Genomic DNA, 27,725 nt, shown 5'->3' with positions numbered 1-27,725 from the left:
AAAAAAATAATTATAATACAGATATTGTTCTGCATACATCAATGAAAAGACCATTAAAATACAGACTAGACCAAAATATGACTCAACCATATCTGCTCCCAAGAAAATCATTTCTAAAAAATGGCATAGGCTAGCAAGTGGGAAGGAACTTATTTCAAATCCCAGTATTGTCCAAAAAAGGGGGAAGAAAGAAAATAAATAAAAGAAAAAGAAGCTAATGTAATGACATATGTATGCTGAAGAATAGGTATTATGAAACCCTTAGCCTGAAATTAATATATACTTCTATGCAAAGAAAATTACAAACAGACAAAAAAGTGATGCTGATAGGGTCTGTCCCTTAAGAGAACATAACAATCCTACATGCATATGCATCAATCAACAAAGTGGAAAATTAAATCTAAGAAAAGCTGATGGAAGGGAAAGACAAACAAACCAATGTAGAATTACAGACAGAGATTTCCAAATTTTTGTTTCTCTCAAAGGCTAAAAGGAAAACAAGACAGAAAGCAACAAGGACACCAAAGAATCTGAGAACACATCAACAGACAGACAGGACAATTCTCCCAGCAACCATAGCATACATCCTACAAAAGCCCATGGAACAAAGATCAACTAAGACAAACTAAAATAAAATAGTATAAATGAAAATGAAAATATAAATAACACAAAATCAATGAAACAAAGCATTAAAACTTTAAAATAATCACTAAACTTTACAAAGAATTAACAAAATAAAGAAAAAATATGACAAAAAAATTCCTATCAGTAATGAAACAGATTTTATTTCAGGAATGAAAAGATTAACCACAAAATGGTTAATCTTGATTATCAGTCTAATTGGATTGAGAGATCAATAAAGCAATCAATAAAGCAGCCTTAGAATGTGTCTGGGAGTGTTTCCAGAGATAGTCTTTTGAGGGGAAAGGGAAGAGATATAGCCAAGTCAATGGTTTCATTTATACATGTACACAATTTGAATATCCTACTGGGAAATCTTGAAACTGTGGATATGGGGCTGCGTTGGAGGAAACAGGCCAGTAGGGATGTGTCTCTGAAGAGCTTATTATGTCCCTGGCCTCTTCCTTTAATTCCTCTGTGCTTTTTGGCTGCCTTAGGTGAGTAGCATTCCTCTACCACACCTTCCTCCATGATGTCTCTGCATCAGTACAGGACTAAAATCAGTAGATCCAGCTACCATGTACTGAAACCTCTAAATCCTTGATCCAAAAATGCATCTGTCCTCTACCCTGTTTCTGTTGGATGTTTATCACAGAAATGAAAAATCTGATTGACAAAGATCATATTTTTGGCCAAAAAAACAACCTCAACACATTCAATGTGCAATTATAAGAGTTTGCTGTCCAACTACAATGGAACAAATAAAGGTAACATGAAAATCTGCAGATACTTGAAAATAAACAACACTTCTTAATATTACAGTGATCCAAGAGGATATCAAATCAATCATACATTGAGCAGAATGGAAGTGAAAATATATCAAAATTTGTAGGACACAGAAAAAACAGAACTAAGAACAATTTTATAATACTATAAATGAGTTAGACTAAAGGAAATACCTTACTAAGCTCTCATTTCAAGAAACAAGAAAAATTAACCATATACAAACTTAAGAAAGGAAATAATAAAACAAAATAGATATCAATGACAATGAAAACAGAAATAGAGTAAAGACAATGAAACAGAGAGCTGAAACTTTAAAATCATCACTAAAATTTACAAACTGTGAGCAAAACAAAAAGAATAACAAATTCATATCAAGAATGAAACAAAAATTAAGATCTACCCTGAAGATATAAAAGGATTTCAGAGAAAAAAGTAAATAAAGTATGATCCTCAATTTTGATGAAGAAAAATCAAAGATATATAAATTTATTTGTTATTAGATGCAAATTGTAACCACCTAGGTTACACACTTATTGGAATTATTAAAATTAAGACCAATAACAGCAAATACTATCAAGAATGCATAGAAATTAATTTCTTTTTTTAATTTTTATTTATTTTTTATTGTGAAAATACTGTACAGAGGCGTTACAATTACATGGGCAAGATAATGAGTACATTTCTTTAATAGTGCTATTGTTGAAATGTAAAAAGCTTAGCAATCTGGGAAACAATTTGACAGTGTTTGTGTAAAATTATCTATGTACTTAACATAGATAGAATTGGAACACTGACAGCTGCAGCAAGATTCAAAGTTGGTTCCCAAGATTTGTGCTGCATGTTGTACCCTTCCATTTTGTTTTGATAGCACCTGAAACATGACAGATGCTACTCCCATGATTAGGTTACATTTCATAGCAAAGGTGAAGAGATTTTGTAGATGTTAATAAAATCCCTATTCAGTTTGACTTTACGTTCATCAAAAGGAAGATGAGGTTCATCAAAAATAGATGAGGTGGGCCTCATCTATTTACCTAGGATCTTTCAAGTATAGTTCTTGCTTTTTCTGAGATCAGAAAGCGGATCCTAGTAGAGAATGGTAGATGCCATAAGTGCTACAGCTGGAAGAAAGTAAGTTCTTAGAAGTGGAGCTGACTCAAGTGGTAGAGTGCTAGGCTTAAGCAAAACAAGCTCAGGGACAGTACCCAGGCCCTGATTCAAGCCCCAGACCTGCATAGAAAGTGTATTCTGCCAACAACCATGGGAACTCAGGACATGGACCTTAGTTAGCTCTGATTGCAGCCTTGTATGATGGATCACGGCGTTCAGAGTTTGTGGTCATGTATTACACAGCAATGGGAAACTAACACAATACAGAAAAGTGATTAGTAATTCTTCACAATATGTAGGATTTGTTACATCTTGAGAAAAAGAAATAGAAGGAAGTACAATGGATCCTGAACTGTAGTGAAATCTTTTGATAGACTTCTCACTACATTTCAGGACCCATTGTACTTCTTCCATTTCTTTAATTTGTTTATATTCCTAAAAGTTTTCACTTCATCTTTCTAATAAACCACAAAGTTCAAAGCCTGAGTGACAATGCTAGGAGGAAATACAGCAACACCTGTCTTTTCCCTCTTTTTCCTATCACAAATGCAACTCTTAAAGAGAGCCAATTAAAGAATAGAGTCAAAAATACAGAAATAAAAATTACAAGAATATAAGTATCAAAATGTTATGTACTTTTGTGAATTCTGTTTGTGGTATTGTTTTTGTTGTCGTTGTTAAATGTTATTGTAAGTTAACTTTACACTTTAAAAATCATTTGGTGTCCATTTTTAATTAATAATTTTGCTTTCTTATTTTGTTAAAAATGCATTTGATAACTTTAGTCCTCCCTCTTCCTTTCTATGAATGTAAAGTTTAACACTCAACCCTGGAAGAGCAGAAAGGATGTATTAAAATTCACTGAAATTGTGCCTAGCGTATTTCGTTGTTAAGCCACCAGATGGCAATATTGGTTACAAAGAATATGGTTTCTCTATAGTCATGAATCCACAATTACGTTCCTTCTCTACGGTTTGAGTTTTGACTAAACTTTTTTTAGACGGTATCAGAAATCATCCCAGAAGTCAGAAAAATGTCGATTTTCAAGATTGTTTCTTCCTAACAGCCCTTTCAATGTCCTGAGAAAATACTGAATCACCCTCTCCACCTCCATGCTCTCCCACCCCACCGACCCCACCCCCACCCCCATGGAAACTCTCAGCTAGGTGGGCAGGAAGGACTTCTTACACAGGGGTTGTGAAGGAACTCAGCCGATTGGCTACAGGAGCTGGAACAGTTGCAGATGTATTGTGACACCCAGGGCCCAGGGTTGGGTGACATACATTCATGTCTCATAAACAGATAAGGAGCATGAAGGGGCTTTGGGGCTCTCTACTGGGACTTTTGTGCACCCATATTTGCTGTGAGTTGGGCTGTCCCACATTCAGGCTCAGCTGTAGCATATGGAGGGAAGAGAGAAAGATGTGCTTGCAAGTCTCGCAGACTTCTGTCCTCTCATAATCTATGGGAGCACTTTCAGAGCTTTGCAGTTGTAACGATAATCACACCAATGATTATTTCTCTGTTTTACTCAGATGTGAGAGGAATTCAGGTGGAGCAGAGTCCTCCAGCCTTGCTTCTCCAGGAGGGAGAGAACGCCACGCTGCAATGCAACTTTTCTAATGCCGTGAACAATGTGCAGTGGTTTTGCCAATATCCAAGAGGACACCTCATCAACCTGTTTTACATTGCTTCAGGAACAAAGCACAATGGGAGACTCACAGCAACAATCATCAACAGGGAACGCCGCACCTTGCTGTACATCTCCTCTGCCCAGAGCACAGACTCTGCCACTTACTTCTGTGCTGTGAGAGACACAGTGCTCCCCAGGCACCTGCAGCCCCTACACAAACCCTTAGCCTGGAGCAACCTCTCCACAGCCACACACATCACAAGGCCACCACAGCACATTTGCACAGCTCCATGTCTCTTTCCCACATGGGCAAAGTTACACTCACAGGGTTTTGTTGGCCCCATACATTTGAGACTTTGTCTTTACTCCTCAGTCTATACCTCATCCTGCACTACAAGTATCTACCTTCACATTAACTGAGTGGCTGATAGAAAATGGCATCAAAATAAATTAACTACAACATGCTAGATTCTGCAAGGGCAAGGAGTAAAATGCATAAAAAGAAAGTCATTCATATAAAAAAAACTTGATGGTAATGCAGCTCAGTTAGGCATGTGCAGCACATTCACACATCCTCACCATCTACCCCAGCAGCACAGGCCATCCCTCACTTAGTTCCCACTGATAGCTGTGGTAATCAGTGATTAGATGCCTGCAGGGCTAGCAAGCATGTCATGTTAGGGGATTTTTCAAAAGCAGTGAATTTGAGGGGAAGGTTGCTAGGAGGGATTCCAGCAGGCCTATTATTGAATGCAACATCCTAAAGTCCCCAACTCTTACCATTGAATATATGTTTCTCCCTGTAATTTTATCAGCTTTGCCTCTATATTTTGATGTCTCTTGTTAGGCATATATATATATATATATATATATGCACACACATATATATACATATATATTGTATATATGCATATTATTTATGTATGCATTTTCCTAAAGGATTGAGTTTTTAATGATTGAAAACAGTCCCTCTTGTACTTTTGAGGAACATTCATAAAAAAAAAGAAAAAGAAAACAGTCCCTCTTGTCACTAATAGCCTTTTGGGTTGTTTTTTAAAGTCTATTTTATCAAATAATTGTATGGCAATTCCATCTGTCTTAAGGTTCTACATACATCATCTATTTTCCATCCTCTTACTTCTGTCTGTTTGGTTTGGATCCGAAATATTCTCCAAAGGCCCATATTTTAAAGCTTCAGTCCCCAGCTTGGAGATTCCAGGAAAAAGGGCCTAGTGGGAAGCCTTGGACATTGGGGACCTGCCCTCAAACAGGATCTGGGGAGCCTGCACTCTTTGTCTCTTTGGTTCCTGGACACTACAGGATAAGCAGGTTCCTCCGCCATGTATTCTTAACACAATGTACTGCCTCCCACAAACCCCAAATGAATGAGTCTCATCTATGATGGACTGAAACCTACAAAAATGACAGTCCAAATAACTTTTCTTCCTGTTGCTGTGACTGAAAGCTGACTAACAGAAAAAATGTGACCTGGTGATAGCCAGATCACTACAGAATTTACAATGCAAAAAGAAAAAAACTCATTGATTTTGTATTTCTAACTTTACATATTCTACTTAAACTGAGGCGGCTAGAACATGTTAAATAACAGCAGTTATTTGTAAGCTTGAATTATTCAAAATTTCCTCAAAAAAGGTTAGTCTTTTCCCTGGAAGTTATCTTAACATACCAAACTAAGAATAAAGACATAGATATTAACAATAAAAGTCATTTTCAGAAGATAAATACAGATGGTCATACTACTACTTTAATACATTTTTCTAAAAAATGTTAAATGAAATAAGTCAAACTTAAAGTGGCAAAGGAAATATGATTTCTCTCTTACATAGAAGTTAGATCTAAATGACAAATGTGTTATTAAACATATCTAGGGGCATATGCATATATGCAAAAGCATATCAACTAAAGTATGGTATATATAGAAGGAGATTCTGATGGTGTAACTCCTTTGAAGAACTAACAGTTTGACAAATTAAATACGAGGAAGCTGGGACTTGTGTCCAAGGGTGGGGTAGTACAGGGGTGGAGGCAGATAAATGGAGAGTGGAAGGGTGGCTGATTCAGTCATAATATTCAACAAATATGTGAAAATGGAACTAGAAAGTTTTGGGGGATGGGCAGGGTTGGAGAGATGGGGAGACAAAAGGATGACAATAACCAAGATGTATTACACTCAAAAACTGACATGCTGAAGTGAAATCCCTCCATACAGCTAATTAGCAATAGTAAAACATAACTTTTAAAAAGTTGTATTTTGCAGGCCAGGCGCTGGTGGCTCACGCCTGTAATCCTAGCTACTCAGGAGGCTGAGATCTGAGGATCGAGGTTCAAAGCCAGCCCGGGCAGGAAAGACCGTGAGACTCCTATCTCCAATAAACCACCAGAAAACCGGAAGTGGCGCTGTAGCTCAAGTGGTAGAGCGTTAGCCTTGAGCTGAAGAGCTGAGGGACAGCGCCCAGGCCCAGAGTTCAAGCCCCACGACTGACAAAAAAAAAAGTTGTATTTTGCATTGACATAGTTTTCTTCTAAACTGAAAATTAACTGAATATATATGTGTGAACCCATTCCTCTAATATTTTTCACACTGATACAATAACTACATTAGTCTGTGTGTTTCATTTTCACCTAAATCATCTGTTTTACTGTTCTCTATAATACATCTTGGTAGGATAAGTTCCCAATATTGTAATTTTTAAAGTGTACTTTGGTGATTCATTGCTTTTTTTCATGAAAATTGAATCACTTTATCTGTGTATATAAAAACAATTCTGCTCGTCATGTGAACAGTACTACATTGAATTTGTGGAAGAACTTGTGGAACTTAAATCTAATGAGTCTAACACATGAGTATTTTTATGTTCCTGTTTGTTAACCTTTCTTTAAATTTTTTCAGCATTGCTTCAAATTTTTTGGTTATCTTTAGGAAATAAAAAGACAAGCTAGCAAATAGGATAAATTCTTTGAAACACATAAATTATTGAAACAATTTTTGTATGGAACATATGTAGACACCTTTTAACTCAATAAGAGAACAAATTTTAAAATGATCACAATTATTGAGCAGATTCTTCATAAAAGACACAAGAATGACCAATACACTGATGCAAAGACATTCTCCATCAGTAGTCAAGATATGAAGCGTGCACCACATCCAGGCAGAGCTGAGTAGTTCAATAGAGACAGAATGAACCTCAAAGCTAGTATATTTACTATTTAACCTTCCATTGAAAAAATTTTTGATCCTACTCATCATCATTATTCACCAAGAAACACAAATAAACAATAATATGCAAGCATGAAACTATCATGTTGGCCAAAAATAAAAAGATGGCTATATCAAGTTAACAAAAATCCACACTATCTAAAGTCCACTTAAGGACATGTTCTCTTCAGTGTTATGGGCGTATTCAGATCCAGTGTTGATAGGAGCCCATGCAGTATCGTACCCTCAGGACCAACATCTGCCCTGAAGTGACCTCAGGGCAGGTGAGGTGTATATGTCACTTTCTGTAGCCTTGGTCTTCCTTCCTTTACCCCAATCTTCCAACCCGTTACTCCAGATCCACCTGGGCACCATTGGCAGTCTCCCTCCATCTAAAGTAATGACTGGCCACAGAAGACTCACTCACTGGCTCCTTTCCTCAGTGTTCTGATGAGTGCAGAATCAGCAAACACATACTTTGATAAGGCTGTGGGAACTGTTCAGTGTATCCTCCCTATATGACCACAAAGAGGCAATATTGCCTCAGAGATCAAACGTACCCTCTTACATCTGTCAACTCACATGAGATTATCCTTTAACGCTTAGTAAATTATTTGGTCCTACTGTTTCAACTTACTTAGCGATCAAGTATTTCTCTAAGATGTGTCTGCTTTAAAAGTATGTGTATATCCTCATCTCACAGGATTGAAAATATAACATTGGAAGGAAATTCTTCTATGAAGACAGGGGTTACCCTTCAAGTCCAGAGTGAATTTAACATTTCTAGTATTAGTTTATTATGATTTCTCTCATACATGGCCCATCTCCAGCCTCAGTGATATAACTTTTTGTACAATCCTGTTATTCTTCCTTTCCAATGGGAAATTTTTACTCACAGTTTAAAGATTGGTGCAAGCATTTGCCCCATAGAATTCCTCTCTGGCACCTATGGCAGAGTTAAATTCCCTTTCTTTTGTCATTGATCTGGACACAGAGATCTGTCTGGTCATTTTATTTTGCTGTCTTTTAGTACTGAGACTCAGGTGACTGTAGACTAGAGTTGTACTTTTGTTAACAAGATGTACATACTGCCCACCCAGGAGGCATTTGGTTAATATACAGCACTTCTTCCTCATCCTCACTTTCATTGTCTACTGTATCAGGACTCTGTAGACAATCATAATCTGATAACATTAAGTAAAAAGTAAGCAGTAAATAATTTATATGCATTAATGTACACCATGTTTAGCAACATGATAAAATCTCCTGCTACCCACTCCTCCATTCCATCCAGGATACCAGTGATCACCATGTGAGGTGGGTCCTTGTTGTGTGTCAAACTACCTATTTGTTACTTTGTAGCCATCATAATGACTGAAAAGGTTCATTATGTTATTCTTAGAAATAGTTAACTTATCAAATTTTTGTAAGAAAAGTGAAGAAATCAATATGGATTTGATTAATTTGATCATGTCTTAGAGTCATGTAAAAATGGAAACATATTTGAAACTTTACAATAAAGTTTAAGTTCCCTGACAGCAAAGTAACTACATGCTCTCTGTATGTTCTGATTCTTAATATACAGCCTGATATCATGCTCACTCTGTGTCCTTAATATCCAACCTAATATCATGCTCATTCTGATCCTTAATATCCAACCTGATATCATGCTCACTCTGTGTCCTTAATATACAACCTGATATCATACTCACTCTGTGTCCTTAATATACAACCTGATATTATGCTCACTCTGTGTCCTTAATAGTTTCAGTGAAAACAGAATGCACCAGATCATGCGATGCTGATTGTTTCATAAGATTCCCTTCTTCACCATTGTAAAGAAAGTGATCTACAATGGCACAACTACCTTTCCCATATATGATTTTTAACAATTTCAGAGAGGCATGAGGAAAGGTTAAAGGTTAAAAAGGGATTAAATAGCTGAGATAACTTCTTAAACTGATTTTTGTACATGTATGAAGAGGATACTTGTGTTTCTCAGTGTCTGTATCTCAGAAATTCTAAATTGGGACACAAAAAATTGCACTTTCTTTGTCAAGAGTACCTTTAAGAGAAAATACGTGTGGATGGGGTGGAGCCTGTTGAAGGAATTGAAGTGGGTGTGAGCTCACAGTCAGAGTTCCATCTGTGGGGAGACAGAAGGCCAGCTGAGCTCTCATTGAACTCTGGCTGAGATATGCTGGGGGCAGTATATCTAATCTTAGGCCTTCACTTTGCCTGTGAGTTATGGAAGAGAAACCCCAGAATCTGGGATATATAGATACTACTATGTCGAAAGGAAGGGCATAAAGGAAATACACACTTGAGAATCTAATGACATTTGTTATCTTTTTAAGCAGGGGTGAATGGCCAACAGAAGGAGCAAAGTAAGCAGCAGCAGGTGAAACAAAGTCCTCATTCCATGATGGTCCAGGAAGGAGGGATTTCCATTCTGAACTGTACTTATGAAAACAGTGCTTTTGACTACTTCCTATGGTACCGACAATTTCTTGGTAAAGGCCCTGAATTATTGATAGCCACATTTTCAGTTTCCAAGGAAACAGAAGCTGGAAGATTCAAAATCATCTTCAGTAAAAGTGACAAAAGCCTTTCCTTGAATATCAGAGCTTCTCAACCTGGAGACTCAGCCACCTACTTCTGTGCAGCAAGCACACAGTGCTCTCTAGGCATCTGTGCCAGTACACAAACCTGCAGCTGAGGCCACAGCAGCCCTGCTTGAAGAACTTAGATGGGTGCAGGTGCACATTAGCTTTCATCTGTTCAAATAGGCAAAGAAGTAACATAGAAACTCACTACTGTGCTAGTCTAATAGGGAAATTATGCAGGACCAACCAGCAGCATATTTCTTTTTTCACAAGAGTTAAAGTATTGGAGATGTTCACACTTAATCAGTTGTGGGCAACTGGGAATTTTGTGCATTGCTGGTGGAATGCAAATTTGTAGGATCTTACTAGAAAGTCATAGGCAGGTTTTAATAAATTAGTCTTGATGTCTAACCAGTAATTTTACTCCTAGGGTTTATTTTAAAAGAAAACAAAATCCACAGAATGGCTGTTGTTTGCACAATTTTTGTCCCTGATAGCACCAACTTAGGAATTAACCAGACAACTCAAGAAACAAAACAACCCATTAACTAGTGGAATGATAAATAAATTATGGTATATTCTTGTAATAATAGAGTACTATAAAACAATAATATGGGATAGATAAGTGATGAAATTAGCATATGACATATCTCCAAATCTTTATGATTCTTTAGATGAATGGATGTATGTCATGTGGTGCGGCCAAAAAATGAAATTCTACCAATCAACAAGAAGGAATGGATCATTGCACTTGGAACAATTTGGATAAGTTTTAAAGGCATTATTCTGAGTGAAAATAGCAATTTCAAAGGTCACATTATGTATTTGGCCACTAATTTAGCATTCTCAAAATAGTAAAGACACAGGAATGAGTGTAAGGTCAAAGGTTTCCAGTGGTTACAAGGGAAGTGAGTGACAGGAAGCTTCTTTGGAGTGAAAGAATAATTCTTCATCCTGATTGTAATAGTGCTTACATATGTATGTGATAAGATTTTTTATTTTTTATTTTTTGGTCCGGTCGTGGGGCCTGAACTCTGGGCCTGGACACTGTCCCTCAGCTCTTCAGCTCAAGGCTAGTGCTCTACCACTTGAGCCACGGTGCCACTTCCGGTTTTTTCTTTTTTGCTTATGTGGTGCTGAGGAATCGAACCCAGGGCCTCATGCATGCAAGGCAAGCACTCTACCACTGAGCCACCTTCTCAGCCCTGTGATAAGATTTTTTAATAGAATTGTAAACCAAAGAAAACAATACATGTGTGACCGATGGGTCAGAATAACATTTATAATTAATTCTATTCTACCAGTATTAGTATTGCAGTTTTGATAATGGTACATAACTATGGTTATATAATGTTATTACAAAGGAAGTTGAATTTGAAAGAAAATTCTGTGCTATCTTTGCAATTTCTTTGTGAATCATATTATTTCAAAATAAAAAGATGAAATTGTATATACAAGATGCAGGGCACTAGAATAAAATATAATGACAACAGGGGTTATACCATGAGGGAAGAACATACAGAAGAAACAAAAAATCACATAGTAAATCAAAAACAACAGCGACAAAGATAAAAACCTCTTGTGTCCCTATTTTGAGGTTCATTTCGCTTAGCATCATCTTATATGGTCATATGTACATAGCTTTTGACCTTTTCTGCTTGTCTGGTAAGATTATCCTAGACATATACTAGTTATTTCAAAAAAGGGAAACCATGAGACATATGTTTCTTTGGGTCTGGCTTACTTCACTTAATATAACTTTTTCCAAGTCTTTCCATTTACTAACAAATGGGGTGGTATCATTCTTTCTCATGGAGGCATAGAATTCCATTATATATAATATCTATTATATATATTATATGTATACATATGTGTGTGTTTGTGTGTATGTATATATATATGTATGTATATACATACATATCACATTTTCTTGATTCATTTATCTACTGGGCATCTGGGTTGATTCCATATCTTAGCTATGGTGAATAATGCTGTGATAAACATAGTTGTGTTGGTAGATTTAGTATGGCCTTGTTTGTGGTTGTTTGGGAAAATGGGGATTGCTGGATCATAAGGGAGCTCCATGTGGAGTCTTTTGTGGAACCTCCATACTGCTTTCCAAAGTGGTTGAACAAGTTTACACTCTCACCAACAATGCAGCAGCATTCCCTTTTGGCTACATAATCTGAGGAGGGGAAGGGAAATAACAAAGTGCTAAAACAAGGATAGAGATTGACTCATTGTAACAATGAAACATACAAGACACTATGTTGGAAACAAACTTTATAGCTTTGGAAGGGGAGGGAGGAGTTGGGGAAGTGGGGAAGGAAGGGAAAAACAAGGAGGGGATAACAATGCTCGATGGGAAATATACTCATTATCTTACTCTTGTAACTGTAACCCTTCTGTACAGTATCTTTACAATAAAAATATTTTTAAAGCTGATATTGTACCATTCGTAAAGAAATGGAAATGGAAAAATTATGTTGCGTGAAATAAGTCCTGACCAGAGAGACAAACGATGAATGTTTTTCCTTGTAAGTGGGAGCCAGATTTAGCTTCTAAACTTATAAGTAAATACATTGGGTGGTATACAAACGTATTAATTGAAATATGATAGATTCACAGAAGAAATCAAATAGTTGAATTCCTTAGAAAGGCAAAGTCAAAGTTCAACAAAATAAACACCAGAGAGCAGGTACTTGAAAGGGGTAAGGTGAGGTCGAGGAGAAAGGGGTAAATGAATGATGAGGAGACAGATAGAATATAGTCAAGAATTCAATGTATATCTGACAAAATTAAGAAGAATGAGGGAAGGAGTGGAGAAGGGAGGGATGGATGATAATGTTGAAAGGGGTGACATTCATTAAGATGTATTGTATTCATAAATGTATACTCCTTGTACAACTACTTACGGATAATTTTTTTATAGCAACAAACCAGGTGCTGGTGGCTCACACCTATAATCCCAGCTTTCTCGGGAGGCAGAGATCTAAGGATCGCAGTTCAGAACCAACCGCAGCAGAAAACTCTGTGAGACTCTTGCAATCAGTTAACAACTAAAAAGCCAGGAATAGAGCACTGGTTCAAAGTGGTAGAGCATTAGCCTCGAGTACAAAAGCTCAGGGACAAGGCCCAGGAATGACACAAAATAATAATAATTTTTAAAAGAAACAATGTGAAACAAATAGATTCTCAAATGTTATTTGACAGTGATCTGAGAAATAATTCATCTTATTCTGATAAGACCAAACATATATCTATTGTGACCTAAGGACTATGGTTTTAGTCTTGTACCCAAGGGAAATGAAAATGCATGTCCATGAATCTAGGCATGATGGTACACATCTGTAGTACTAACTTCTGAGAGGTTGAGGCAGAATAATCAAGACTTCAAAGCCAGCCTGGGAAATATAGTAAGAGTTTATCTCATGAAGCAAAATAAAACAGAATACATATATCCAGAAAATATTTTTGTAAGAATGTCCATAGCACCCTTATTCATACCAGCATAAGCTTGAAGATGTCCACAAACAAGATAGGAAATGCATTGTGCTTGTACATTCAATTATCTATAAAATAGAAACTCTAAACCCTCTGTACATCACCTTTATAACAATAAAACTTTTTTAAATGTTTAATTTTTAGCACAAAGGGCACATTTCTTTTTTTAATTCAACATTTAAAATGTTCGCAGGTAGAGTATTATATTCACTGACATCTCCATGGAGGCTATATCAAACAAAGCATACAAGCATTCCACAACCAAAGTACACACTTGTGACTATGTGCATAGTTACACAATAATTTACCTGGAAAAACTTTTTAATAAAATGTCTCATCATGATTTCCAAAAAAATTAAATGCAAAGAATTTCAGGAGAGGTCTCTAAATATTAGTAAGTAATTTTTAACTTTCACACTTTTATAGCACTCTGCTAATATACCTGTCAGGAACACTTGTATAACTTACATTAAATTCTTTCTCATTCCCCTCAGTAGCCAAGCCAAAATGTAATCCTTATTATTTTTAGCCTAAGTCTATTTCTAACTATTAATTATGTAGGATAGTTTGATCACCATAGCCTCTTGACTGGCTAATGAGATAGGAATATTCTTCAAAAGAAGTTTTTAGGCATTTATGAGACAAAAGAAAATAATATTTTCCCAGTGGTTGTTTCTTTCAGTAAAATGCTAAGAACAATGAAAATTGGTCAAAAATCTCTCATACGTTAGAAGACAAAAAAGGAATCCCATTAGCCCTGCTACTGTTTAAAGAAAAAAAAAAACTGTGTGCTGATATTCACTCATTTTGGCATTATGAAACAGTTATGCCTTGATAAGAAATGTACTCATTAGCTTTCCCATGTAATTGTAACCCCTCTGTATGGTATTTTCACAATTAAAAAGAAAACCACTTATGCCTCAAATTCCAATTTTTTTTCCTGGGAGAAATCTTACTAAGGAGATAAAAGTATGAACAGAAAATACACTTTCTTTTCACTACTAGTCTCTTTTCTTCCCTCATTCTTTTCTACACACACACACACACACACACACACACACACACACACACAATAACAATTTCAATATACTACATAGCCAATAACGTAACTGAATGAATTTAGTGGTCAATTTACTATTGTGTCAGAGTAAGCACATGCAAATTGGGGACTATCAATAATATACTAAAAAGCCAGTGAATGCCTACATGATCCATTACAGTACCATCTCTATATATTCATATTGTTTTCAAAATGCACACATCCTAAGGATTCACTTAAGAATTTATCCATCACAGCCTCATTTTATCAACACTAAAATCTGACCTTTCTTACTATCCTTTCTAAGTGCCCAAAATAAGCAATTCTTTACAAAACTATTTAAGCCAGTGGGACACATATATATGTTCCCAACTAAAGAGAGAGGGGTTCTTTCTCTCTCATAGCACCACTGGGAGTGGTGTTATGGCTCAAGCGGTAGAGTGCTCACCTTGACCTGAAGAGCTGAGGGAAAACACCCAAGCCCAGAGTTCAAACCCAACGAACAAATGACTTGTCTGAAGTACATATAGTATTTTGAACACTTGGATACCTATTACTTAAGAGTAAACTATATTAAGTGTGACTTCTTTATTTTACCAACTTGCAATTACTAAATGTTACTATTAACCCCACTAAAAAAATCATCTAAAGAATATAAAAACAAAAGGATAGTTACCAGAAGGAAAAAAATTTTATATGATCTGACAGTTTTAAAATTTAAATTTATCAAGACAATTCTAAGTTCAGATGCAGAAATCTAACCTGATAACAGAATACTGCAATTGATATGGCTACCTTTATTTAATGCCAGTGTTTGAAATGTGCTACCTCAAATAATGTACCAATATTTTTATGTATCTTTAAACCTTTCTTTTTACTACTCTCCTAGACTATGTCCTACTGATGAGATCATGTGTGTATTTTTTACTTTCAGGAAAATGCCTTCCTCTTCACAAACCTACTTTTAACTGCAATTAGAGTTTCTTTTACATTCGTTACCTGAGGCACACCATGTCCTATTTATTGCTACTGAGCCCCTGATATCTGTGCCTCATTCTGCACTGTCATCATTGGTAAAATGAAAACTCCTTAGGAGTGTCAGTTAAAACTTAATAACATCAACATTCTTAGTAACTAGAAGTCCAGAAGACTCACTACAAAATGAAACAAGTCTTACTAAAACAAGAGCCAAGACACCTAAATATGTCCTCTTCTAAAAAATGACCTCATTACCTACTGACAGTAAAATTCAGTGACATGTATTATCTATATACGCATAATTCACACTCAATCTTATTAAATAAAATGTTAAGCCAGTATGTTTTTATAATTTTTTATTAAATCCTAAGCTACCTTAACAATATCTGCTTTTAGACTTTATCCTATGGTGAGCCAGACATCTAAGTCATCTTCAGTAGACTAAGCTTCCTATATATAAGATTACTATACACAACACTGAGCAATGACAATCACTTGGCTCAGAATTTCCTCAAGCCAGATTACCAAATTGTTTGCTAATATTTACTAGAGTAGAATTAGTGACTATAGTTCTTAAATAGTATTTTAGTTTTAAGTGTGCTTGAGTGAGTTTACAGATTGCATTAATATACCCAAGAGTAAAGAGTAAAAAATGAGCAAGAAGAGATGATTTTTTAAAAATGAAGAAAAAAAGTCAAATATCAGGGAGGAAAAGTAAAGTATACATATTTGGCTGGAAGAGATCAAGAATGTGTTTTATAAATCAAAAGTTTAAACATTCAATGTAATGCAAAGTCTTTTTAAATGTGAAAGCTGAGTTCAAACGATTGTCTATAAAAACTGTTATTTTTGGCCTTAAACAATACCTACCTAATCTTGATCAAAAAGGCCACAACAGCTAAGATTGTATTTTATTTTACACTAGGTGAGAGACACAAAGCAATCCTCCTTAATAAAGTTGACAATGAGCTTCACTCAGAACATTTTTAATAATGCACATTAAAAAAGTATTCATCTTACAAATTGTTCTGCAATCCAAATATACAATAGCTTGGAAAACATTTTAAAAAACAAAGCCAATGTAAAAAAACAAACAAACAGATTTAAACAAGTAGAAGAGTACAGGTTTTATATGACTCAGATTTTACAGTTTTCTTACCGCATCACCAATATCAGAAATCTGTTCCTTCAGCTGGTTCCATTGCTCCGGATTTAAAGAAATACCTTTCTTCCTGGCTTCATTTAACCTTCTGGATCCATCCAATATTCTCTAATATCAATTAGAACTTTTCCTTTAAAGTCCTGAACACTTACGTATCTCATTTTCCCTATCTGAAACATGTTGTCATCTCTACTGGTGCTGCTCTGCTTAGAAGATGCCGGAGCTCTCAAAGTCTCACCTGTCTTTTGCTTTTTTATAGGCTTTTCTGTAGTAACTTGCTTTTTCCTCTTTAACTTTTTGTCCACTTCACTGTCAGAATCACTACCAGAAGAGCTTAAAGAAACAAGTTCCTTTGATTTAGACATTGCTCCACTCCGGCACACCGACAGGCTCGAGCTTGCTTGCTCCGAACTGACAGAAGTGACCTTAAAAATTTTTTAATGGACTGAATCACCAACATTTGGAAAAAATGAATAAACCATAATAACATTACCCTTAAAAATTATCTGAGACAAAAGCATATGTACTGTTTGCTTCCATTAATGAGAGACTTTGAAGTTGCCAAACTAATCCATGATGAAATAAAGCAGAAAGGGGGTTACATCACTGAGTGTGGAGTTTGGTTTGGAGCAGAGAGGATCCTGACAGCAGATAATAGAAATATTCCATTCTTGCATAAGGTGTGGTTTGCAAGACTGCTTGGAAATATCAAAGTTTCCCTACCTGTATACTTATTACATGTTTATTTTAGTGTAAATGTTATACATTAATAAAAATAAAGATAGATTCAGTAATTGATGAAATAAGAAACAACAAGAAGACAATAAAACAGAAATATTCTGAGTATGTTTTAACAAATAAACAATATTTGGTGAATCTGAATAGTTGAATTAAGGCTAAATAAGACTAAATAATGATTTATTTAAAAAAGTCTAAGTTATAATCTCCAAACCTGTGACCATGTTACCTTATATGGTGTGTTAGTTTCCTAAGGCTGCCATAAAGAAGTGTCCCAGAATGGTGACTTAGAATAACAGAAATTTATTTTCGTTTAATCCTAGCAGTGATGTCCAAAATCAAGTCCTAAGAAGGTCTATGGCCCTCCAAAGACTCTAGGGAAGATCTGTTCTGACATCTCTCCTAGCTCTGGTGGTCTAAGTCTTATAGAAGGACATTGCCTCTCTAGGTCTTCTCCCATCATCCTTTCAGTATGTGTCCCTTTCTAAAATGACATTGTTTAGATAAGAACAATACTCATACTATAGTAGGAGACACTTATTCCAGCATGACTTTATGTTGACTGGTAACATCTGCAACACTGATTCCAAATACATTTTTATTTTAAACTACTATATATTAGGAATTTTAGGAGGAGAAATTTCAAGAAAATAGTTTATGGCAAAACAAAAAACAAAAAACTTGTGGAGCCGAGCGCTGGTGACTGACATCTGTAATCCTAGCTATTCAGGAGGCTGAGATCTGAGGATCATGGTTCAAAGCCAGCATGGGCATGAAAGCTTGTGAGACCCTGAGAAAACCAGAAAAGGCACTGTGGCTCAAGTGGTAGAGTGCTAGCCATGAGCTGAAGAGCTGAGGAACAGTGCCCAAGCCCAGAGTTCAAGTCCCACAACCAACAACAAGCAAGAACGAAAGCAAGAAAGCAAGAAAGAAGCCTTGTAGATGTGATTAAAGATCTTCAAATGAAATTAGCCTGGATTGCCCAGTGGACTCAAATCAATCACACAAGTTCTTATCAGAGTGGAACAATGCAGTTACAAGAAAACAGTGATAGGTTATGGAAGTGAGGCAGCTGCTAAGTGCTGGAAAGGCAGAAAATAGACACTCTGTATAACCATCAGGATGAAGGCGATTTCTTAGCCCCTCGATTAGAATCACATAAACTGATTTTGGATTCATCACTTTGACAAAAATGAGAGAATAAAATTTTGTTGTTTTAAATCACCAACTTCTTAATAATTTATAGCAACAACAGGAAACTAATAAAGATAGTAACTGGAAAGATTATAAAGCATACATAATTAAAAATTGATTAAAAGAAAGTAATAAACAATGTGAGACAATGAATTTAAAAACTTAGAAAAATATACTATCCAAGAGACCGTGATAAATGTAAAAATTAAAAAATGCAAAACCACTAAAATTGATTACTCAAAATCCAAGAGAATTATTAAGGTAAAAAAAATTAACCTGAACATGTGTGTTCTACTAAACTCTGTAAAATAAGACAGAAACTATGATAAACTGGAAAATCACATAGCAAAGAAAATGTTAGAAATTAAGGCATTAATTCAAATAAATTTTAAAGTCCAAAATAAAAACAATTCAAAATATAAAAGCCAAATAAGAATACATAGGAATATCCAATAAACACATAAAGCAACTACTTTTGCAGTAATCAAGGAAAAGAAATTAAAAGATGTATGAACCTTATTACTATCCAGTTAACAAAATTTTAAATGTCTAGTAACATTAAGTATGAAAAATTATAAAATGATGGGGTTGTTATAATTTTACACACAAAATCAATAACACAGAACAATTGTACAAATATTTAGGAGAAAAAAATTACCTAAATAAGTTAAAATATTTTTAAACACAAATATTTGATCTAGGTTGCTCCCTACAGAACTGTTTTAAAGTAAAGTATAATCATTAAATACTGCAATATAAAGGTTAGATAATTTATGTGGTAGAAGAAAAGTCAAGGCACCTGGCATGGCTGACTTCAGGCCTAGAAACCTGAAATAAGCCAGGATCCCCTCCCTGTCAGGGAACATTCTGGTGACAATCAAACCAGCCATTGTGGTAACTGGAATCAACTTGGCCATTTCCTATACACCCTGCAATTTCTGAGGAACTGTCATACATCTGTAAGTTTTTGAAAATGTCCACTTTCCTGCACCTGCCCATGGCAGACACTTATTTCCATACCTATGTCTCCCACCCCACCTACTCTTGTTTACAAATAACCTGTACAAACCTCTAGTTGGTGCTCAGACTCTAAAGGGGATTCCTCTGGGACCACCAGCATAAAATAAACCCCAGTTACTCCAACTTCTCTGAGTGTTTTCTTGGGTCTCTCATGGTCTCTCATCTTGCTATGACAAAAATATGCTATTATAAGCAAGGAAGAGGTTTGACATACATTTTCCTAAAGGAATCTTACAAATAAAAATTTCAATATAAAAATACTAAAATTATATGTACTACATGTTACCATAATGTCAAAATAAAATATATAAAGTATATAATTTTGTGAAAGCTCTTACAAAGGTCAAATCTAAAAAGATACACCAGAAACCCTCCCAGTAGTGGTTCCTACAAAGAGAGCACAGGAAAAGGACCAGAGAAGTCTGCTATTTAATTTTCCATACTTGTGAGAATTATGTAATTTTTTAAATGGGCAGTGACAGCCTCAGTTTTTACATCTGTATCAGTCCACAGACAGCAGAATGAAATCTTCTTACCTGCCATGGTCCCAGGTATCCCTGTGAGTCACATGTGGAATAAACAAATTTCTTCAAGATTTAAATACAATGGATTTAAGATCTTTAATGAACACAGGTTAACCTTTTAATTACAAAACAGTAACTGTAAGAAACATCACAGTTCAGAATATGAAAATGTGAGAAACTAGAGTGTATAACTGATGAAAACTGGTATCAGTTGTAATAACCTGATAACTTCACATATCACTATAAACAAGACTTGATAAAGTCTGCCTGCCATTTTTGTGAATGTTTCTTTCTAACCAAGAGACTCTTAAAAGTGAACACACAGTTAATGTAGATTAAAATATTGCTAACAGTATTTACTAATGTTTGTAATTCAAGAAGTTAATGAATTTAATGAAGACAAAATCTTCACAATTATTATATCTACTAATTTGTCATCAAGATAGTCACTTTTCTCATTCTATATTCCTTACTAGAAATCTATTTTTCAAATATATGCTAGCACAAACTATCCCTTAATTATAGAAGAACTATAACTTCATAACAAGCATTTCTCCTTGAAATGTTTCTTTTGGCTTGAACTCAGAGCCTCGGCACTGTCCCTGAGCCTCTCTGTGCTCAAGGCTAGCACTCTACCACTTGAGCCACAGCACCACATCTGGCTTTTTCTGTGTATGTGGTACTGAGGATTCAAACCCAGGGCTTCATGCATGCTGAGCAAACAAGCACTCTACAACTAAGCCACATTCTCAGCCCCCCTAAAATCAATGCTTCTTTTCCGAGTTATATTTTAGGCTATTTCAGTATATTAGAAATTTAAAACCATGTTCCATATGCATTCTAAAATAATTCCAAAATGTAAAATAATTTAAATATTTATGAGTTTATACCATAGCATGTGAAGGTTTTATTGTTTCTAAGAAGAAAATTACCTGTACTTGTAAAAAAATAGAAATTTAGGTTTATATTTATTAATCTATACAGTTATGTACTTTTAATTTTTCTGATACTTTTCTTTTGTCTTAAAACTGTTCTCAAAGTCAACTCTGGTCAGGATTAGGAAGGTCAGAGCGTGGCTTCAAATCCTTTCATAATCTGTGCCCTACCTCTCTTTCTCTCTTAATTTTATCTTCTAGTCTTGACCTCCCATTTTACTTGCTATATGTTTCATTCAAATATCCTGTACACAAATACTGTAACAAAAGAATATTTTAAGAATTACCTTATATAAATGAGATAAACTTACACATGCTGCTGGTCTTTCAAATCTCTTTATACCCAATTTATCTATCTGAGAACAATGTTTTCTTTGTAGAAGCTCCCACACATATAGAAAACTTGACTTTATGCACTAATTAATAGGAGCTTGAGCATATTTCCACTATATCAATATACACTACCTTGTGTTTATGTGACTGCATTCTCAGTGAGTTCAAGCCCCAGGAAGGTGAGGATTGTGTCTTTTGTTTCATAGCACATGTTTGCATAGCACATGTCAATCATTTCTCTTTGGATAAAAGAAAGTGGAAATAAAAAGATATTGAATGAATTCCTTGAAGTCAAAGAATATAAAGCTATTAACCTCTGGAATACTAGCTTAGCTCTTCTGTAATTTCAACCTCAAAGATTTTATATGAGAATGAAATAAAGGGAAAATAATTCATAAGCCTTGAAGTATTATAACAGTGAGGACTGCATTGAGATGATCAAAATAGCTCTCTCTCTGATCATCAGAAGTCTTGCAAGCCCACTACTGGAAATAACAATAGACTTATAAACACACAGGTGAGGGTTCTCACATTCAATTATACAATGTAAAAAGTATAGAGCTTAAGGTTCACTTGAATTCACTTCAAGTTTATATTGGGAAGGTTTGAATTTTTTTCTTGTTCCTTCATTTTGCTTTTGTATTCCTGTAATCAGACACTTGGAATACATATTCAGCAGAGTTTGTCTCACAAGATTGAAAACTACATATTTCATATGACGCTATTATCTTCTTTTCAACTGTTTCCAGACCCCTTTCCATTCTTCTCACTCACACTGTTCCCTGGGCCTCCTCACCCCATTATATATCCTTTCTATGCCTTACTTTTTTCTTTGTTCTGGATTTCTTCTTAAAAAGGGATTCTATATATAATTCTCCTCCTGGAGAATTTTGAAGATAAGTTGGCATTCTTTTTTTAATGGATCTTTAAAGAAAACTAATTTTAAGATCCATAATAGAGTAAAATATGGCTTGCTTGCTCGGAAACACAACTTTGAATGCACACCACAAGTAGTTTCCCAGGCTATTTTTGTGATCATCATTTTAGTCTCTGACAAGAATTTTAACACAAGTAAAATGCCATTCATAGAAGATAGGACCTTTTTTTATTTATTTATGTATTTATGTATGTATTTATTTATTTAGTCAATTGTGGGGCTTGAACACAGGGCCTGGTGCTGTTCCTGAGCTCTTTTGCTAAAGGCTAGTGCTCTCTATCACTTTGAGCAACAGCTTCACTTCTGGTTTTTGAGTGGATAATTGGAGATAAATTTGCAGTTTGCTTTAAACAAGAGTATGTTACAAAATTAAAAAAAAAAGGATTGAGAACAGTTACTATGAGGAATTAGCTATGGAGAAGGGAGGATAGGATACTGTAAATTGTATATTCAGATTAATTCCACAATAGTAATTAAATACAAACAAATGCTAAAAATACATATTCCAAGGTATTATTGTTAGCATTTACTTAAAGAGACAAACAAGATTGCTTCTGTCTAGTCTTAAAAATCTATTCTACCTCTGTGACAACTATGTCTTACAAATGAAAGGATAAAAAAGAAAAGGGCCTAAATATAGTATGTTTGTGTGTGTGTATGTGCAGGTACGTGCATGTGTGTATAGTATAAAAACACTATATTTGGTCATGTTTTTACCCGATTCATCTCAATCTCTCATCAGCCGCATTAAATTGATATTACATTCCTGTATTTTATAAACAAAATAAACAACAACAAAACTTATTCAAGGTAATAAAACTACTGGAACTTTTTTTTTAACAGCAAAAGAAGTATTGAGATAGGGATACAGGCAGACCCATTGCAACAATGAGATGTACGAGATGTTATGTGGACAAAAGAACTTTACAACTTTGGCAGGGGAAGAGGGGGATGGGAAGAGATGGGCAGGGGAAACAAAGGAGGGGGCAACAATGCTTGATAAGAAATGTACTCATTCTCTTGCCCATGTAATTGTAACCCTTCTGTACAGTATTTTCACAACAAAAAAATAAATAAATAAAATAAAAGAGGAAAGATGTGGATGGGTGAGAAGAAATGAGGATTAATAATAAGATGAAATGGAAACAGTATTTGCACCAAAGACAATAGAAGTGTTAATATCTTATTTAAAAAAAGCCCAGGGAAAGCCAATATAACAGGAAATATCAAAGCTACTCATCTTATAACATGCTGTGAGTACAAAAATAAGCATAGTAAATGTAATTAATTTACAGGCACAATTAACTGTTAATATTTATAGCAGGAGTGATGTCAACATTTCACTCTAATGAGAAATTTGGGTTCCTGTAGGTCTAGATTGAGGGTAAATCATAAGTATTGAGTAGGGATGAAGAAATGTTAGAAACAATCTTCTGCAGAATTATAATCTCTATTTGACTCGAGTTAGAATAGTCAATTATAGATAGCATAAAAGCCTATATTTTTTTACTTTTCTTGCTCCAAAAGATAGGTTTACTTACTTTATCCTTTATAGTAGTGTTTAACATTACTGTGGAAAACATTCCATTGTACATTCACAAGCAAATTAACTGCACACTTAAAATTGTAGTTTATAACTTAGTACAAATATTTTAGGCCTCAATCTTACCTTCAACTCACTGATATGAATTTAATTTTTAACTGTAGGATATTTGCATTACAACATAAAATGCTAGTTAATATTTTAGAAAGGTGGGAGCTACTGTCTTGTTTCCTTACTAAAGTCTTAATGCTTATTTTGCTAATCTCCACTAGGAAATCGTACTCATACAATGAAACAAGTTGATACCTACTTTAAGAATTTAATATTTTTTTCTAATTTTGTCATCTTTAGGGTTAAATGTTGTTCTGGTACGTACTTCCAAGATAAATTATTGAATTGTGAGATGAAATAGTCTCAAGTATGATGTATTATATACCAAAAGATAAGTAAAAATGGAAAGCACAAAGATATTTCAGTATAGACTGTTCTGGGAGTTTTATGAAAGCATGCAAAATTGCACCTAAAATTGTGTTATTAATTGACTTTAAGCAGCAGTGCTAAATTTCTTGTACTTGATGAATGTATTTAGTCAGGTGCTTCTGTTTAAATGTTTAATGTTATTAGTTTTCTTTTTACTCTGTAATTTGTGCTATTAATTGGGGGTATTCTTGGACTACAGGAGTTATTGTCAATGTGTGACTTGTGTTTTTCTATAGAATCATCAAATGTGACATCAATTTTTACAAGTGATATGTAGATAATTCTAATAACTATATTTGATAACCTATTAAAATGCTTTGTTTGGAAAAAAACAGAAATAACACAATGCAATTAATAAAACTGAGCAACTTAGATAAATAAGAACAAACCAAATTGAAAAAGTAGGCAGAAAGAAAGAATAAGATCAGAACAAAAAAGACATGGAAACACAATAGGAATAATCAGTGAAACAAAACATTGGTTCTTTGAAAACATAAGCCAGATTAAGAGAACTTTAGCCAATCTAACCAAAAGAAAGAAGAACACACAAGAACAGGACAACACTTGGCTAAAGAAATAACGGGCAGGAAGAAGTCCCAAGGGGTCCTCAGGGCTTACAAACGACCTGGAGTTTCTCAAAACTGGTCTATTTTGAAGAGGGCTGAGTTGGATGAGATGGAGAGAGGAGGGGCACAGACATACTCCAGGGATCAGAAGGCCCAGAGGCAACTTAGTTCAGGACTGTTCCTTACGGCACATTACTCACCACCTTTCAACCCTGAGGCACAAAGCCCTGTAGGACAAGTCAGCAGTACACAAGTGTGAAGGGCAGCAGCTAGAGAACGGCCTCTTAGGTCTGCAATTAACTATAATTCTGTGATGGAGAAATATACATTGAATTAAAGCTGCATTCCCACCCCAAAAACTGCCCTCATGCCCTCCCTCAGGCCCCCTCATTGCCACACCCTCCATGAGCAGAGTTGGGACAGTCTTGCTCAAATTTTTCATTCTGACTCCAGCCGCCACCAGCTCCAAGATGGCCATGCCCCTTTCTAACCTTTTTTTTTCCCCACTGACCATGGGGTGTGAAATCTAAGCCATACCCACTTTGCCTAGTACAACCCTGGAATTCTCTGACTCACACCACAGCAAGGAATTGTAGGAAATAGTATTGCCTAGTGATTGATCAGAGACCCTATTTGTTCTCATCATGTTGACATGATTTCCCCCCTCCCAATTCCTTGTCCCACCCCTGACCTTCATGAAAAAAAATAGAAAACAAAAATTAGCTGCCACCAAAAAAATAACACCTCTGGTAAAATCAAAAGAGAAGTAATCGTGCAGGAGCAAAGAAAAACTAAGAACCACAGAAACCTTGAGACCATCACTACTGGTAAATCACCTCAAGAGTTGTCCAAAAGGTTCAACCTCAGTTCCCTGTCAGTGTCCTTTCCCCTCACTCTATTACAATTAATACAGCATCAGATAAAGAACATGATGCTGTCAATGGCTCCAATACCATGGCCAATACCAAGAGCCTACAAACATCTTTCTGAAGGGCTTGCTAGCCTTGTGTCTGAGACTCCACCAAAACATGGGAGTTTCCCATGTTTTTCTCTTATGAATGATTGTAAGAGGTGGCTATCTGAAGCCCTAGACCCCTACTACCAAACAAACCAACAATTTTCCTAAAAGTTAGAAAATTTGACCAGACAAAACCAAGACACGAAAACTTCAATTAAGAAATTAATTAAGAAAATTAAGAAATTAAGAATTAAGAAATTAAGAAAATTAAGAAAAATTAAGAAAATTAAATATAATTAAGAAAAGTGTGGGAAGGGTAGGATGAAAGAGATGGGTGAGTGTATTGAGAAATGTGACCGTTGATCAAGATGCATTGTATTTATAAACTGCTTTATTGAATAGAAAGTCTTTTATACAGCTACTTAAAGATAATAAAAATATTTTTTAAAAATGAAGACACTCTGGATGAATTACAAAAGAAAGTTAAATAGCATCAAAAATTTGTGGAAGAACAGAGGTAGCTGAAGAAAGACTTGCAGCACCCATAAGCAAATCATTGCGATCCTAGTGTCTGAAAAGATCGAGTAAGTTATTCCCAGCCCTGGCCCACATACAGCAGGCCACCACCCGTGCTCAGGAGTTGCAGGATCTTGCTACCTACCTACACTCTCCCCAACTTCTTGCAACAGAACTAGAGACCCTCCTTTCTTCAGTCTCTCCCCAGTTGTGGCAGGTTGAGCAGCATAATCAGGATTTAATCAGAGAAAGAGATACCCTAAAAATGGAGCTGGAAAAAAACAACAAAAGCATGGTAGAACTACAGGAGTACAACTCTGAACTGGAAAAAGAAGTCTATAACTTTTATGGCCAGAGAAAGCAACAAGGGAAAGAGGGAAAGAGGAGCTCAAAAAGAAACAAGAGATGTCTCGCATACTCCAGTTAGAGTTCTCTGGCCTGTCCAAACATCCAGATACTCACTGCCCATTACAATATGCAGAGAGTAGGAGGCAGGGCTGGAAACCCAAGTAGGGACACTGAGAGAATTGCCTAAAGAAGTACAAGCCAAGAGAGATGAATGTGTCACAAATATAAAGACCCAGAGTGCAATATGTGCACAAAAACTTGAAGCAAATCCTAGAGGAGATTCACAAATTGAGGGAGGATAAGAAACATACTGTGAATCAAGTGCTGGTGCTAGAGACAATCTCAACAAAATTCAGGAAACAGCTGAAGGAGATGTCACCAACAGAGTCCCCTGCAGGTCCATCTGACACAGAACAGCAGCTGCAGGCAGAGGCCCAGCAGCTGAAAAGGGAGTTGAGCATTCTGGCTAGACAGCTGCTAGCACAGCTGGAAGACAAAAATACCTTAAGTCACCTAACCTTTCACAGACAGTGGCTGTTGGCTTGGAGCAGGCCTCCCAGGTATGAAATGAACAGATTGACAGAAACTATTAGAAAACCTGAAAAACAATTCCACCACCATCAGATGTGCTCTAGAACAGAACCAGTAGTTCAAAAGAAAAGAAGAACCCTACTGTCTTGTTGATGTGAATGTAAACTTGTTCAACCACTTTGGAAAGTAGTATGGAGGTTCCTCAAAAAACTCCACATAGAGCTCCCCTATGACCCAGCAATCCCACTTTGGGTCATTTACCCAAAGGATCACAAACAAGACCATAGTATAGCTACCAGCACAACTATGTTTATTGCAGCATTATTTACCATAGCTAAAATATGAAAACAAACCAGATGCCCCTCAGTAGATGAATGGATCAAGAAAATGTGGTATATATACACAATGGAATTCTATGCCTCCATCAGAAAGAATGACATTGC

General features: G+C 35.6%; 1 pseudogene and 1 gene segment (V, D, J or C); one reads left to right on the top strand and one right to left on the bottom strand.

The window, feature by feature from the left end:
• Positions 1-27,725, top strand: part of LOC105992511 — an 854,274-nt gene that overhangs the window by 224,800 nt on the left and 601,749 nt on the right.
• On the bottom strand, positions 16,642-17,070 carry LOC105992516 (annotated as a pseudogene).

The sequence above is a fragment of the Dipodomys ordii genome, unplaced genomic scaffold (assembly GCF_000151885.1).
Source record: "Dipodomys ordii isolate 6190 unplaced genomic scaffold, Dord_2.0 Scaffold84, whole genome shotgun sequence".
NCBI classification, from domain to species: domain Eukaryota; kingdom Metazoa; phylum Chordata; class Mammalia; order Rodentia; family Heteromyidae; genus Dipodomys; species Dipodomys ordii.
The sequence above is the reverse complement of the archived record's forward strand: the minus strand, read 5'-3'. Positions and strand labels throughout refer to the sequence as shown.